Source organism: Oxyura jamaicensis, chromosome 28 (assembly GCF_011077185.1).
Source record: "Oxyura jamaicensis isolate SHBP4307 breed ruddy duck chromosome 28, BPBGC_Ojam_1.0, whole genome shotgun sequence".
In the NCBI taxonomy this organism is placed as follows: Eukaryota; Metazoa; Chordata; class Aves; order Anseriformes; family Anatidae; genus Oxyura; species Oxyura jamaicensis.
Window position 1 is genome coordinate 5279152 of NC_048920.1, and position 14963 is coordinate 5294114.

At 50.8% G+C, this 14963-nt stretch overlaps 1 protein-coding gene across 3 annotated transcripts in view; it reads left to right on the top strand.

The window, feature by feature from the left end:
- ADAMTS10 (ADAM metallopeptidase with thrombospondin type 1 motif 10) overlaps window positions 1-14963 on the top strand; it is a 62609-nt gene that overhangs the window by 1789 nt on the left and 45857 nt on the right. The window contains exons 1-2 of one of the 3 annotated variants that reach the window (XM_035348344.1): window positions 2344-2362; window positions 5492-5771. The gene's annotated coding sequence lies outside the window, so the exon portion shown is untranslated. Of the gene's footprint in view, window positions 1-2343; window positions 2363-3151; window positions 4681-5491; window positions 5772-14963 lie in introns of those variants that run through there. The other 2 variants (XM_035348343.1, XM_035348342.1) reach the window with 2 other exon arrangements.

Consider the following 14963-nt stretch of genomic DNA (forward strand, 5'->3'; position numbering starts at 1 on the left):
AATCTGCTCCATGAGCTTCCCTGATACTGAGGTCAAACTGACAGGCCTGTAGTTCCCCGGGTCAGCCCTCCGGCCCTTCTTGTAGATGGGCGTCACATTCGCTAGCCGCCAGTCAGCTGGGACCTCCCCCGATAGCCAGGACTGCTGATAAATGATGGATAGTGGCTTGGCCAGCTCCTCTGCCAGTTCTCTCAGTACCCTTGGGTGGATCCCATCCGGCCCCATCGACTTGTGCACATCCAAGTGCCGTAGCAGGTCACCAACCAGTTCTTCGTGGATGGTGAGGGCCACATCCTGCTCCCCATCCCCTTCCACCAGCTCAGGGTACTGGGAATCCAGAGAACAACCGGTATTGCCGCTAAAGACTGAGGCAAAGAAGGCATTGAGCACCTCCGCCTTTTCCTCATCTCTTGTAACTAAGTTTACCCCTGCATCCAGTAAAGGATGGAGATTCTCCTTTGTCCTCCTTTTTGTGTTGATGTATTTATAAAAGCGTTTTTTGTTATCTTTAACGGCAGTAGCCAGATTGAGCTCCAGATGAGCTTTGGCCTTCCTAATTTTGTCCCTGCACAGCCTCGCTACATCCTTATAGTCCTCCCTAGTGGCCTGCCCACTTTTCCAAAGATTATAAACCCTCTTTTTTCTCCTAAGCTCAAGCCACAGTTCTCTGTTCAGCCAGGCTGGTCTTCTTCCCCGCTGGCTCATCTTTGGGCACATGGGAACAGACCGCTCCTGCGCCATTAGGATTTGCCTCTTGAAGAGCGCCCAGCCTTCCTGGACCCCTCTGCCCTTCAGAACCGCCTCCCAAGGGACTCTACCAACCAGTGTCCTGAGCAGCCCAAAGTCAGCTCTCCGAAAGTCCAGTACAGTGGTTTTACTGGTTCCCTTCCTGGCCTCGCCAAGAATAGTGAACTCCACCATTTCGTGGTCACTCTGCCCAAGACAGCTCCCGACAATCACATCCTCCACCAGTCCTTCTCTGTTTGTGAAGAGAAGGTCTAGCGGGGCACCACCCCTGCTAGGCTCACTAATCAGCTGCGTCAGGAAGCTATCTTCCACTTTCTCCAGAAACCTCCTAGACTGCTTTCTCTGGGCTGTGTTGTGCTTCCAGGATATGTCAGGGAAGTTGAAGTCCCCCACGAGTACAAGCGCTGAAGATTTCGCAACTTCTGTCAGCTGCCTGTAGAACTCCTCATCCGTCTCCTCGTCCTGGTTCGGCGGTCTGTAACAGACCCCGACCAGGACGCTAGCCTTGTCCCTGCCGATCCTAACCCAAAGGGACTCGATCTTGTCATTCCTAGCCTCGAGTTTTACAACATCGAAAGACTCTCTAATATAGAGAGCCACACCGCCACCCCTTCTGTGCTGTCTATCCCTTCTGAAGAGCCTATAGCCAGGCATCGCAGCACTCCAGTCATGAGACTGGTCCCACCACGTTTCCGTGATGGCAACCAAGTCGTAGCCTGCCCGCTGCACGATGGCTTCCAGCTCCTCCTGTTTGTTACCCATGCTGCGTGCATTGATGTAGATGCACTTCAGCTGGGCCATTACCTTATTCCCCGGCCTTGCTATTGTTCCCCCTGGCACAGCTCCAACAATCCTTGCTTCACCCCCATCCCCCTTCTTACCTAGTTTAAAGCCCTATCAATGAGCCCCGCCAGCTCCTGGCCAAGGATCCTTTTTCCCCTAAAGGATAGGGACCCGTCTACGGCCATCAGACCAGGTGCTGAATAAACTGCCCCATGGTCGAAAAACCCAAGATCTCTGCGTTGGCACCAGCCCCGGAGCCACGTGTTCAACAGGTGGGCTTTCCTGGTCCTCTCCGTACCCCTCCCTGTCACCGTAGGGATGGACGAAAGCACTACCTGCACTCCCGCTCCGTCCACTAACCGTCCCAGCCCCCTAAAGTCTCTTTTGATTGCCTTCAGGCTTCTGTCTTCAATGTCGTCACAGCCCGCCTGGACTATCAGAGGAGGATAATAATCAGAGGGGCGTACCAGGTTGAGATCTTGCTCCTGAGCACTCAACAAGGCTCACTAGCACACTTGTCCTTTGCCTAGAACACTCACAGAGTTTTTAGGCATTGTGTAATCATCTTGGTAATTTTTTTTCGGCTTTGCTTTCAAGTCTAGCAGTGGCTCATTCAAGCTGAAGTGACAAGTTTGGGAGACACCAATCCAACCTGGGGTTAATTAAACTGTTTTTCACTGATGAGCAATTAGTTTGCATATTTCCACACTAGTGGAAAATCAGAAACATTTGTTTAAGGCTGGTTTTACTTGTAGGTTCTCAACAAATAAAGCAGAGCAGTTTGTTTATTACAGCAGTAGCTAAAAGACCAAATGGAGCATTGTTGTGTTAGGTACTGTACAGACATAAAAAGGATTAGTCTGTGGCCAAGTAGCTAGTCCCAACATGGACGTGGGGCCAGGCTGTGATGTAGAGCCAGAGCTGGGAACTCTGCCCAGGCCCTGCAGTTTAGACGTAGCAAGAGTTTATTTTTGTTTTATGTACAAAATGGTTATCCAAAATAACCCCATCAGGCCTCAGCGTCATCCCTTATGTTGTTTAATGGCAGCCTTACCGGCCTTAAAATGAGCACTGGCCTGTGAGTGTCGTGCAAACTGGTGCTGCAGCTGGGTGTGCTGGATGCACTTGGGCATCAGCCAGCATTGCCCAGAAGCAATGTGCTGCGTTTGTCTGCAGGCATTGCTCTTTGTTTTTTCTAGGTTGGGTGCAGTGTCCCTGCGGGGGTTTCTACCTACGTGGTGCTGAGCCTGGACCTCGCAGGATCGGAGTGTGCAGCCTCTGCCCCGTGTAGCCACAGGAGGGTGCAGTGTCCCTGGGCTGCTGAGCCTTGGGGTAAGGGTCCTGCAGCTCTGCTGAGCACAGGCCTCCTCTCCACCCTTAGGGGGAGGGAGGATGCAGGAGAGCTGTGGAGAGAGGATTTCAGGCATCTCCTGGAAATGCAACCTCAACTCCTCATCCTAGAAGGAGGGAGCAGCTGCTTGTCACTGCTTGATGCTGGAGGCAAATTGTAGTCACTATCGGTTGCCCCTGAATTCTTGTTTCAGGCAGGGTCTCATGTCCCCTCTGTTGTTAATCTTGTCCCTTTCCCCTTCTCCACTTTCTAGGCTCTCATGCTTGTGATTGAGGCCTTGGCTTGGAAGATGTGTGCGGCTCTGAGGTGACTCCATCACCCCTTCAGAGGCAGGCCCAAGCTGGAGCTCAGTTAAGATAAATTTTTGAGCTGAGGACTTGACGTGGCCTGGTCAGAGGACAAGATCTGTAGGGCTATACTGTTCTCAGGTACAGTCCTGTGGAGGCTTTTGCTCCAGGCACACACACAGGATCTGGTTTGCCCTTGTGTGCTAGGAGGCTCTAGTGCTGTGTTTAGCATCCAGGAGGGACTGCAGCCCCGGGTGAGGAGACCACCCGCCTGGAAGAGGGAGAGGGGCAGGTAACACAGAGCCAGGAAGATGGGTGTTTGCAGCCTCAGTCCCTCTTAATTACACACCAAGTGTATTTGGAGACAAGCCTCAGCAGACAGAAAGCCCCTAGGATGGCACCGGGCCATGCTTTGAGCAATTAGTTTTTCCTTGGCCAGAGGCGGCACCATTCAATTAAACCCCAAATATTTTGTTTAGCTGCTCTTTTTTGTACATGCTGTGGGGCTCAGACAATGGCTAGTACAGCCTGTGGAGGAAGGAAACCACTCTTTCCACCCAACCAGGGAAGTGGCCAAAAATCCAGCCCAACAATTGTAGTCCCTTTGAAGTCCATTTTCAAGCAGAGAGAGCCAGGCCCTTCCAGCATGAGCAGCTGTGATGAGAAGTGGCCCTTGCTCCTGTTCTGCGGTGCTCTGGCTGCAGGGGAAGGAGCTCGTGGTGGCCACCATCCGAGGCAGGATCCTGGGGCAGGTAGATGTCGGATTCCAGTTCCTGCAGACGCACTTCTGGCTTGTGGCCACATGTTCCTTGAGGGTGAAGGAAGGTGCTGGAGCACTGCTTCCTCCAGGACATCTCCTGCTCAGATCGTGCTGCTGCTCTGTCCCAGAAGCAGATTTCAGAGGGCTTCAGCCAGTGGAAGAAAATGCATTATGTCTGTGAAATGTGAGGATACAGCCTCTGCCTCTGGTTCAGCCCTGCACTTGCTGATAGCAGACAGTATGGAAGGATATACTGCAAAAAAGGACTGATGGCTTCTTTTTTTCTTAATCCTTTTGCTCAAGCATCCTGTGACCAGTATCGCGGCACGGGGCTGGCCAGGCCTTGGGTCTGACTCTGGCTTTTCCTGTCTTCTGTTCCCATCTAATGGCTGTGTGCTCACTGGCCTCCCCTGGGTCAGCCTGGGTGGCACCCAGCACCCTCCCCATGAGCTGTGGCTGCAGAGGTCTGCCCTTAGGGCCAGATCCTGTGGCTTTGGCTCTGTACACATGTAGAGTTGGCTTATACCTTCTCCTGCTACTTTTCCACCCTCTTGCCTTTCATGCAAATCCTCTCATGCCAAAAGGCTCGCCAGGGAGGGTTTGGGGGTTTGTCTGACCCAGAGAGGGGCTCAGGTTGGGGCTCTGCTGTCTGATGCTGCAGTCCTTCCCGTGTCCTTCTCAGGGCCCTTCTCTATCCAGAAAGAAGCAGGGCAATTGGGAAGGGGTGATTTTTATATTTGCAGGCTGGCCAGGTAATTCTCTTTGCCAAGGCTTTACACATTCTGCTTTCTGATCTCAAAGAAGACTTCAGACAGAAAAAAGAAATGAGTGCCTGCCCTTTATTGTAGGTTATTGTTTTATGTGTCCTGAGAGGGCTTTGTTTTTAAACAAGCAGTATTTTATTATTTGCAGTGTTTATTCTGTTCTTTAGAAATGTATTGTTCTCTGTGGGACACTCCACAGTGGCAGCAGAACAAGAGAAATTATGCATCACAGGAGCCAACAGGGCGAAAATGATGTAACTTGGGAGGGAATGGACTTCTTAAAACACTAACAAATTCTTGAGGGCTTTTTTAAATTTAAAGCCAATACCTAATCATGCTATAGAGCACAGCTGTTGTTAAGGCAGTTTCATTAGACGTGCTGGAGTTTTAAAAGCATTTTGAAAGCTAGTTAAAATGAAGGATGGGAATTTATTTGGGGGGGGGGGCGGCCGGCGGGAATTCTGGCTTGTTTTCTGTTCTGTCTACCGTGTGCTGCCATCAGCTTGACCCCTGTTTTTTACTGCTTTTATAGGGATGTTTTATCAGCCAGGGGGCCGTTGAGGCCCCAGCCCGCATTGCCTTTGGGACTCCGTGAGCAGCCGTGTCTGCCTGGGAGGATCGCTGCCTGCTCCTTTGCAGAGGGTTTAGCTGATTAGTATTATACTGTTGCAAGCAAGACCTGCCTTCTGCACTGATGTCAGCAGTCAGGGCGGGACTTTTACAGCCTTGTGGGTTTGGGATTTTTTTGGATAATCCTGGCAAAATTCCTGAGCAAAGTTTCTATTTTTTTTTTGAGCAGCCCCTATACATGCTGCCTCCGAGCCTCTCTCTTATTGCTGCTCACTTCCTGAAAGGAGACTTTTTAGCATAGCCTCTAGGTCCAGCGCTGCCTGGGTCTGACAGAAGAAGGTTATTGAGGAAGGCAACGTAAACCCTCAGCCTGGAAACTTTCTGACACCCGCAGGACTGAGGGGGAGAGAAAAGCCTTTGGCTGCTGCTGGGGAAAAGAAGAAGAAAAAAAGAGAAGCTCAAAGAATTAAAACAGGAAAAAGAAGAAAGAAGGGAAAACGCTAGAAAAGGTAAAATAGTCTTTAAAATAATTTTTCCAGAGAAATCTCTTTGAGGTTGGAGTGGGGTGGTCTGGGGTGGAGGGAATGTGAATGTTCTTTGAAATCAGAACCGTCTCCCTGGAGAAGGAATGAGCCCGAAGAGTATTGCATGCTGGAAAAACATTTATGAGAATGAAAACCATGTTCACCCTTCTCCAACATTCAGAGTTTCCATAAAAACTCAGGGTTGTGTTTCAAAGTGTCTGCAGACAGCAGGAGTCAGGCATCTGCTCTCGCGCGCTGTCTCTCTCACCTCCTCCTTTCCCCATACCACTCTACTTTTTATTGCATTAAGCCATCTGATTGCATGTTTGCTGCTTTAAAATAGGATTCTCTTAGACAGAGCTGCTGTGGGTGAAGCTCTTAATTACAGAAAACAACAGCTACAGTTGCTGCTGCAGAACTACGCATTCCTCGCTGTCCTCATTCCTGTGAATAGACGCGGATTGCACTCCCTCTCCCTCTTTCGCTGCCTCTCTCCATCTTCAGGAGCTGCCTCTTTCCCTCCTGTGCGATGTGGGCAGAGGATGATAAACTGTCTGACCTGAAAAAGTTGCAAAGTCATTATAAACTTCATGAGCATTACCAGGCATATGGTCCTGTTGTGCTAGTCATATATTTCTTTGCTTTCATTATATTTTAAAGGGGTTTTTAATAAGATCAATCCCTCAGAACATGTTATTTTAAACATCAAAGTAAATATTAGTGATGGTGAAATGCCAGAAGATTATCTCATTAGAGCTGAAGGAGCTGTGCTATAAATAGATAGGAGTTTATAAAATAACCTTGGCAAAAATCTTCCAGAGGGGAAAAATCCACCTGGGAGAGAAGCGCGGAGCCGCGCTGGTCTGTGCTGCGCTCCAGGGCAGGTACCCTGGTTTGGCACCAGCTGCATCTGGGCGGCAAAATTTAATATTTCAAACCGAGGCTTGTTTAGGGGCACATTTATGATCAAGTGTATGCTTGGCTGTGAACGTCAGGGGGCTTTTGTTTTCCTAATTAAGTCCGTGCCAATACCCACATTGGCTGGAGATAGCTCAGCCATGCCAGGGAGATCTGTTTCTTATTCTGCTCATTAATATTGTTGTTAGCAGAGCTTGAATGGTGACAGCACACGATCGAGTGCATGATGGGTGATAGCAGGAAGATTTTTGAAGCCTTTCTTTGTTCATTCTTGGTCTCCCTCACACCACAGGCGGTGGAAGGGAAGATGTTTTGTCAGGCTGCCCAGGTAGTTCCTCAGCTGGTGCAGGAGCGTTCCCTCTACTCACCAGTGCTGTGCCTGGACTAACTTTAAGTGCCTGAGCCAAAGAGGCTTCCTCCAGTTCGGGGGAGATGGTTCCAGTGTCACGAAGTTTCTCCATATAAGGCTCACGCAGGCTGTCTCAGTTGCTCCATCCCTGACGTCCCATTGTTCTGGGCTAGCCCCATCGGCAGCACCCACGGGCAGCACCCTTCAGTTTCTGTCTCCTTGATTTGTGAAATCTCTGGCGATTGTAGGTGTGTCTGCTGCTGTGTTCCCCAAGCAGCTGCTTGATGGCGGAGTGGGAAAGGCCTTGTCATCTCCTCTAAATCATGTTTTTTCCAGATAAGACTTAGGGCTGAACTGTTTCATTTGGCAGAGCAGTGCTCCGATAAGCTGTGAGTGAATGAGCTATCGATGGAGTGAAGTATAACCCTAAGGGAAGGTGTTGCCTGCTCAACATAAACAGTTTCTGCTCGTCATGTGAGAGGCCTTTTAATTACCAACATGCAAACTTGTAACTTGAGAGGCTCTTTTATCGCTGATGGCTCAAGGCCACCCAGAGACTGTGGGGAGGAGTAAGTGTGCTTATCACATACAGCCCTGGTCTGGGGACAGTGTGGGCTCTGCTGCCTAGAGGAGGTGCCCCGTGGAGGGCTCTTCAGTGCAGGTTGCATCAGGCCCACCCAGGAGATGATTCTGTTCAAGCACTCATCTAAAGCTTATCTGAAACCCCCAACTCCAAAAACCACTCTTCTTGCCAAGTTTCCAGCAATTAGTTCGTTCTAAGCCAGAAACACTGCAGGATGTGTTTGTCACGTCCTGTCCTGCCTAGATCTCAAGTTAACACAAATTAACTTAAAGCAAACAGAATTTAAACCAAATTTGTCAAGTTTTCAGAAACAATTCACTAGTGATTTGGATGATTTCAGTTCAAATGTGCTAGAGATATGCAAGTCAAAAAGATCTTTGCTTGACCCCAGCACCCATAGGAAATATTTGCAGGGTAAGCAGTTGCAGACGCTTCCTGGGAATCTGTAAGCAGGTCAGATCTCACGTGCAGCTATTGCATGGTGAGAAGCGTAGAATACCACCAGCCTGGGTACAGACTCATTTGTCAAGGCTGTAGGGAGTTTTAAAGGGATATCATCAGACAAATCTTCCCATCTCAGTTACTGTGAGTGCCTTAAATCAAGTCTGCAACCAATTCAAGTATTGGGAGATTCTCCAGTGAGAACATGTGCCAAAGTATTTTAGCTCCATCTGACTTCAGCGGAGCAGCATCAGTGGCACACGTTAAGTGCAGGGTCTCCATCCAGCTGCGCTGCTGCTGCTGCTCTCCTATGTACTGTATTTGCCCAGACAGGGAAAAGACATGCTTGGGATGTGCTGTGGCTGAGTATTCAGCATCTCTATGCTCCTGTTTATCATCCCAAGCCACCATTACTACAATTGTTTTCTATTCTTCCACTGTAGCTTCATTTTTTAAAAGTTCAAATTAATCTATTCCTGTGCAGTTCTGCAAATCCTTCTGAACTCAAACATATATAAATCTTTCTTCCAGTTGAATTTAAGGGTGAAATCCTGGCCTCCTGCAACGAGAGTTGTGCCACTGACCTCAACAGGACCAAGACTTCACCCCAAAGTGGCTTCATTAAAAATCATGGTGAAAATCACTAGCTAGGCCCTATTGGGGTTAGCAGCTGGGCAGCTCCTCTGCATCTAGGCAGGGATAAATGTACTGGGTGGCCTTTGGGCTGCAGCTTCCTCGCTAGGAAGCCACACGTGTTTGTGAGACAGCACATTCTGTTGCACCCTGCCATACTCCACCAAATCTAAACCATCTGGGCCATATGTTCCCCTGAACAGAGAACCTGGAGGGAGGGGAAAAAGGGCCCATAAACTCTCTGCACAGCGGATCTCTTGGAACTTGCTCGTAGGAGCCAGAGACTGAAAGTGATCTGCAAATCCTCCAGAGCTGTGAGGGTTGGAGGGAGTCGGGAGCCCCATGTGGTCTGCAAGACCTCATCCCAGTGCAGAGCTCACAGTGCGTTCCTCTGTGGAAATGTGTATGGGGCCCTGGGGGTTCTCACTGTCACTATTGTGCTGCCTTGCACCAAGGGGGGCCCCCATGCCCTTGTGTGGGCTTCCTGCGTAGCTGTAGTCAACTCACTTTGCTTTTTGCCTTGGTTTGCCCTGCTGTGAAATGAAGTCAGTAGGGAGGGGAGAGGGAGGCCGCAGGGAGACTTGGGGATACAGGGGGGTTGTAAGGCAGTGGGGTGGTGCAGCCATTAGGGTCTTGGGGGTGAGTTGCTCTGCGTGCTGGCAGTATTGTGCTCCTAGTGCCCTGGGAGGCCGAGGCTGGGTGCTTGACACTCAGGGGACAGCCTGGGCCCTGTGGTGCCGAAGGTACACAGCTGAGCAGGCAGCGAGGCAGGTAGAACAGACAGAGAAAGGTGCCTCTGGCCAACTGGGGCTCTGCTCACCAGGCTCCTTTCTTCTGTGTTGCCATGATGCAGCTGCTTCTCTGATTTCCTAGAAGGAGAGCCTGGTCCAAACTTATTTTTCCATTTCAGGGTCTTCCTCTGCAGCTCACTTCATTTCTCTAAGCTGCTTCTGTGTGTGACCCCATGGAACCTATATTCTGAGAATTCTAACCCTATTCTGAGAAGCGGATGGGACCAGGGATCTCTGTGGGTCCCTCAGTTACTCTTCACTTTAGTGTGGCAGGACCAAATCAGCAGTGGGGGACTGGAGACGAGCATGCTGTGAGTTCTCACCCCTTTCCAGGGCTATGCTATTGCTGGTGTGGAGTTGGATGCTGCTGTGCCATGAGAACGCTGTGCCGGTGGTCAGAGCTGCTGGCCTCTGCATTCACTGTGGTCCTGCAGCGCTTCTCACAGCCCTTCTGGGTAACAGGAGCCACCTCAGGTGTCCTCTTTGGGAAGCTTGGTGGGCCTTTCTTGTCTCTCTCGCTTCAGCATGCGAGACTGTGCTGTGCCATGGATGTAGGTGGTGTGGTGGGCAAGGAGCCGGGCTGCAGGTGGCTATAGCACAGCACCTTGGGTCTGATGATCCAGACCCATCTCGGAGTGTTCTAATGCTGGTGCAGCACCAGGATGTGTGGGATATGGGATACAGCCCTACCCAAAGGCCAGGTTGAGGAAGGAGACATTTAGGGGGTGTCACGTTTGGTGTGTCAGCTGTAACAGGTCTGCATAAGGTATAGCTGCTTGGGCTGAGCCTTGGGAACTTTGGATCCTCTCTTGACCACATTGGACCCTGCAGGCAGGAGGGTTTGCAGTGGGACTGATGGCTCTTGTGCAGCTCAGGTAGCTGAGAACCAATGCAGGAGCTGTGCTCCCTTCAAGCTGCTGACTAGAAGGCAGCCTGCCAGTCCATTTTGTCTGGGGGGAGGCTTAGCAGTTCTGTAAAAAGCCCGCAGCTGGTGTTGGGGCTCTGGATTCACTGGGAAAAGGGACTTTTTGCGTGCTTTCTATAGCTTGTAGTCCCCTAATTGCTGCTGATGTGCCTGTGCACATGAGTGGCTGACTTCTGAAATGCTCTCCAGTGTGGCCTTTCAGATATCCTGTGCCTATAATTCTGGACGTTCACTGCCTACACAAACACGTGCACAAAATGTGTGCGGAGAGTAGTATGAAGGCAGAAGGCAGTCACATTGCCACGGAGATGCCAGATATAAAAACAGCATAGGTTCATGGCAGGCCCAGATTTATCGGTGGTTCTTGATAGTGTGCAGGCAGCATGTGCAGGGAACGTGTGGCTACCAACACCAACCTGCATGCAGGTAGTATGTATCTGCGCACAGCGGTGACATCCACCCACGTGGCCTGCACCACTGTGCACAGACATTTGTGGTCCTGGTCTGTGTGCATGTAGCCAGCATGTGTGTATTTAATATGTATGGTATATGTGTATAATTGGCAAGGGCACCATATGGAAGGCAAAGTGCACTTTCTTTTAATGACTGCTCAGTCATCTTTTTACTTCTGCTGTTTTGTCCATGGCTGAAGCCAGCAAGAAGAGCAGTGGCAGGGGGCCAGCAAGTCTGGGTCACATGGAGCAGCTCCAAACCATTGCATAAGTCCCGTCTGAAAGTGGACCTGCATGAGAACTGGTGGAGTCGTCTCCTTAAAGCAAAAAAAGCCCAAGGCTGGGAGCACTGTGCTGCTTGACAGCCACCTTGCCCCTGGCTGAAGTTGGCTGGTTTAGCAGCTAGGTTTGGGTTCAGCCCTGGGGCTCGTCCTGCTGATGATACGAGCTGGTGCTTCTCTATTGCTTTCCTGTTGAGGACCTCCGAGCATTTTACCACACTTGGAGAAGTGCAATGACCCCAGCTTTCCAAATAGGGCCAGATCCTTATGTAACAGAGAGATAGGATTTCCTGAAAGCAAAGCAGTCGGTGTCAGAGGGAAGCTGGTGCTCCCAACTCTCAAATCCTATGGCCTTGCTTTGTGGTGTGTTCCTTTTGCCCCTTTGCTGGTGAAATTAAAGATCCCGCTGCATTTTGGAGGGAACAAGGGGGTAATTCATTCCTTTCTTCACTAAGATCGCCCTGAATAGACTTGACTGTAAAACAATTCATGTGTTTAAAAAGAAGAAGAAAAAAAAACACTCCCACACAGTACTGGAGTGAGCCCAAAACCCTATGAAGCTTGCTTGTACAAAGGGATAGAGGGTGTGCCCGGCTAGAGCACGGCAGGGCCCGATGCGGAGCACAGTAGCAAGGCCATGAGGAGGAGCTGGTGGTGGGAAGGCAGCGAGGCTGTTCCCCTGCTCACCAGAGCCAGGCACCGGGGTGCTCGCAGGGCCACAGAGACCCAGGCTCATGTCCCTCGCTGCTCAGGTTCCGACTGGCAGCATCGGTCTGGATTCCCTGTGTTGATGGTGAGCACCTTTGGACAGGATTGGTTCTTACTTTAAAGCTGATGAAAGCAGTGCCTCTCCTCCAAGCAAACTCCAAAAGTGACCCCTCTGTCACTGGGGATGGGCGCTGTGAAGTGGCGCCGCAGGGGTGGGATGGCACGGCCCCTCTGGGCAAGGTAGGCTGCATACGGCACCGTCCTGTGGCTGGAGGCTGCTGCTTTCTGGTGAATGATGATAACCATGTTTGTTTCTAATTCTTTGCTTGCCATGCCCCCAGAGAGGCCCGTCTTGGAGCAGCAAAGCTGATTAAGGTTCAGGCTCTTGTTTTCACTTCTGCAGATCTGTGACTTTAACCCATTTTTCCCATTCCTCAGCCCATGGTCCTACCAATGAGCTGGCATTTAGCTAATGCTGAATTTTCTGTTTTTAACCCATAACTTTATTCTAGAGATGAGAAATTACTTCCCACTGAAAGCCCTGTCATGCTGGCAGGCTGGCTGCAAAAAGAGTTCTGCCATCTGCAAGTCAGCTTGTTTTCAACTGAGCAGCCCCTCCAGATACTATCAGAATGGTCTCCTGCTCACAGCCAGGTCTCAGGAACCTTTGGCCCCTCACCTTCCCGCTGGAGGACTGTGGTGGTTTTACCGTGCTAGGCAGTTGAACACCACAACCGCTCTCTCACTCCCCCTCCTCAGATGAGGAGGGGAAGAAGTAAAGGAAAGAACAACTCACGGGTTGAAATAAGGATGATTTAATTAAAGAGAAAATATATATATATATATATATTATTAAGGAAATATTATTAATTAAACAATTCAACTAAAGGGAAAAAAGGGAAAGGGGAAGAGGGAGGGGGAAAGGGGATAACTAAACAAAACAAGTAAAGGCTATGTGGAAGTGCAGAGGAAAGAAATTACTTCCCAAAAATGAGCGATGCTTGACCACGTCCTTGAAGCAGGGCCTCAACGCACGTAGCCGGTGTTCGGGAGGAGGACAGACGTTTTCGCAACGAGAGCCCACCCCTCCTCTCTCCTTCCTTTTTCCACCTTTTATTGCTGAGTGTGACATCATATGGTATGGAATATCCCTTTGGTTGGTTTAGGTCAGCTGCCCTGCTGATGTTTCTTTCTCACTTTTTTGCCCACCCCCTAGGAGGGTCAGAGAGAGTCCTGATGCTGTGCCAGCACTTCTCAGCAGCAGACACAACACTGGTGTGATACCACTGCTGTTCTAGCTCCAAGTGCAGAGCGCAGCACTGTATGGGCTGCTGCAGGGAAAGTTAACATCCCAGCCAGACCCAGTACAAGGACATGCGGCAGGCAGAGGGGGAGCAACACTGCTCTGTCCTAAGGAAAGTGCAGGAACCTGCTGAGTGCTGGGGCGATAACTATGCCCGCCCCAGGGCAGTGCAGCAGAGCGGCCGCCGCTGGGTATGTTTTTTCTATCTCTTTCTGGAGCCATCTGCCCTTGTGTTTTCTTATGCTGAAAAGGCTGACCTGGGTGGCTTTTTGCTGGCTTCCTTGGAGCACAAGGAGGAGATGTTGGTGCCGGCACTGACTGCTTGTGCTCCGCTCTCTGAAATGGCCCCAGCAGGTGCTGCTCACACCAGAGTCACCCCCACAAATCGCCCGTTTCACTCTGCCCTGAGCCCAGGTTGCCTCCAATGAAGGACACTGCGGTCACGGAGGGGGTCCTGGCCTCCTGATGTGGGGCTGGCAACTTCTTACAGAACAGCCAACCACGCAACATGGGGGTAAAGTGAAAGATGGGAATCCCAGCACAGGGTTTTGGCACTGGGAGAGACCTTGGGGTGGGTTCCTTTCTGGTAAATTGGGATTGCTGCAGGGTCAGCAGAAAGGAGACCCAGACAGGGCTGCCTGGCAAAGCTCACCGGGACTTCTTAGGCATTCCAGTCCCCAATTAAACAATTTCCTCAGCACTTGCAGTTTATCTACCACCTGTGAACGTTTGCTCTTGTAGATATCTGGAGATGGAGATGGTGGTCTGGGTGCCTCTGCCTTGTCCCCAGCAGCGCTCAGCTCTGCAGGTCAGGCAGTGGCAGGGATGTGGCTGTTTTTGAGTTGAGGCCATGTCCCCTGAGCAAAGTGCGTGGGCTGAAACCGGGACAGTCCGTGGAGACCACACGGAGTTATCCTCCTGCCCTGCAGCAGTATTTGTGAAGCAGATTTCAGCCAAAGGTTTCCAGCCAAAACATGTGGGCCTCCGTGAAGCAACAAGAGCAGGTGAAAAGAGGTCCACTTTTTAATGGAAAACATGGCCATTTTAGGATCAGGCTCTGTGAGCTACAGATACTGTGAGGTTTGCAGCATGGAGTAGTGGGTCTCTGAGAGTGGTGGGCAAGCCTGAGAGGTCTCTGCATGTGTGGGGCTGTGCAGTGTGGCCAGGCAGCTGCCCTCCATGGGATGTCTGACACATGGGCTTGGTGTGCTGGCTGTTGGGAGGGGTTGTGCTGTGGGATGTGGCATTGTGACCCTAGTGCAGCTAGAAAGTGCCATTAGTCCCATTTTACAGTAGAAAGGACAGATCCACAAGAGCACCAGGTTTCAGGGATGGTGGGTACCTGGGGATCTGAGTGGTTTCAGCTTAAAGCGCCTTGTCCAAGGTGATGCAAGATGTAAGTAACAGCCAAGTCGCATAAATCCTGCACCGGCCCTCTCCCCCCAGGCTGTCCCTCCTCCGAAGGCTGTGCCCTGGTGTCATTGCCACAGCCGGCTGCTGCAGGGATGCAGGAGCAGGCCAGTTACTTTCATTCATTTGTTAACAGCATTGCTAATAGCAGAGCCCAGAACTGCTCTGCTGGGTGAAGCTGTGCTGCCGCAGCTCTGCTCTCGCTGTTCTCGGCAGCTGACGCTGCACATCAGGGAGGATGTGTCGGTGGAAGGGTTGGGGCAGGGAGGGGGGCGCATCGCAAGTATTTCCTCCCACCGGAGCATGCTGGAAGCAGAGAGCTGTGTTTTTATTTATTTCTCCCTCAAAAAGGGAAACGGACACCTGAGCTCATAATTTGCAAA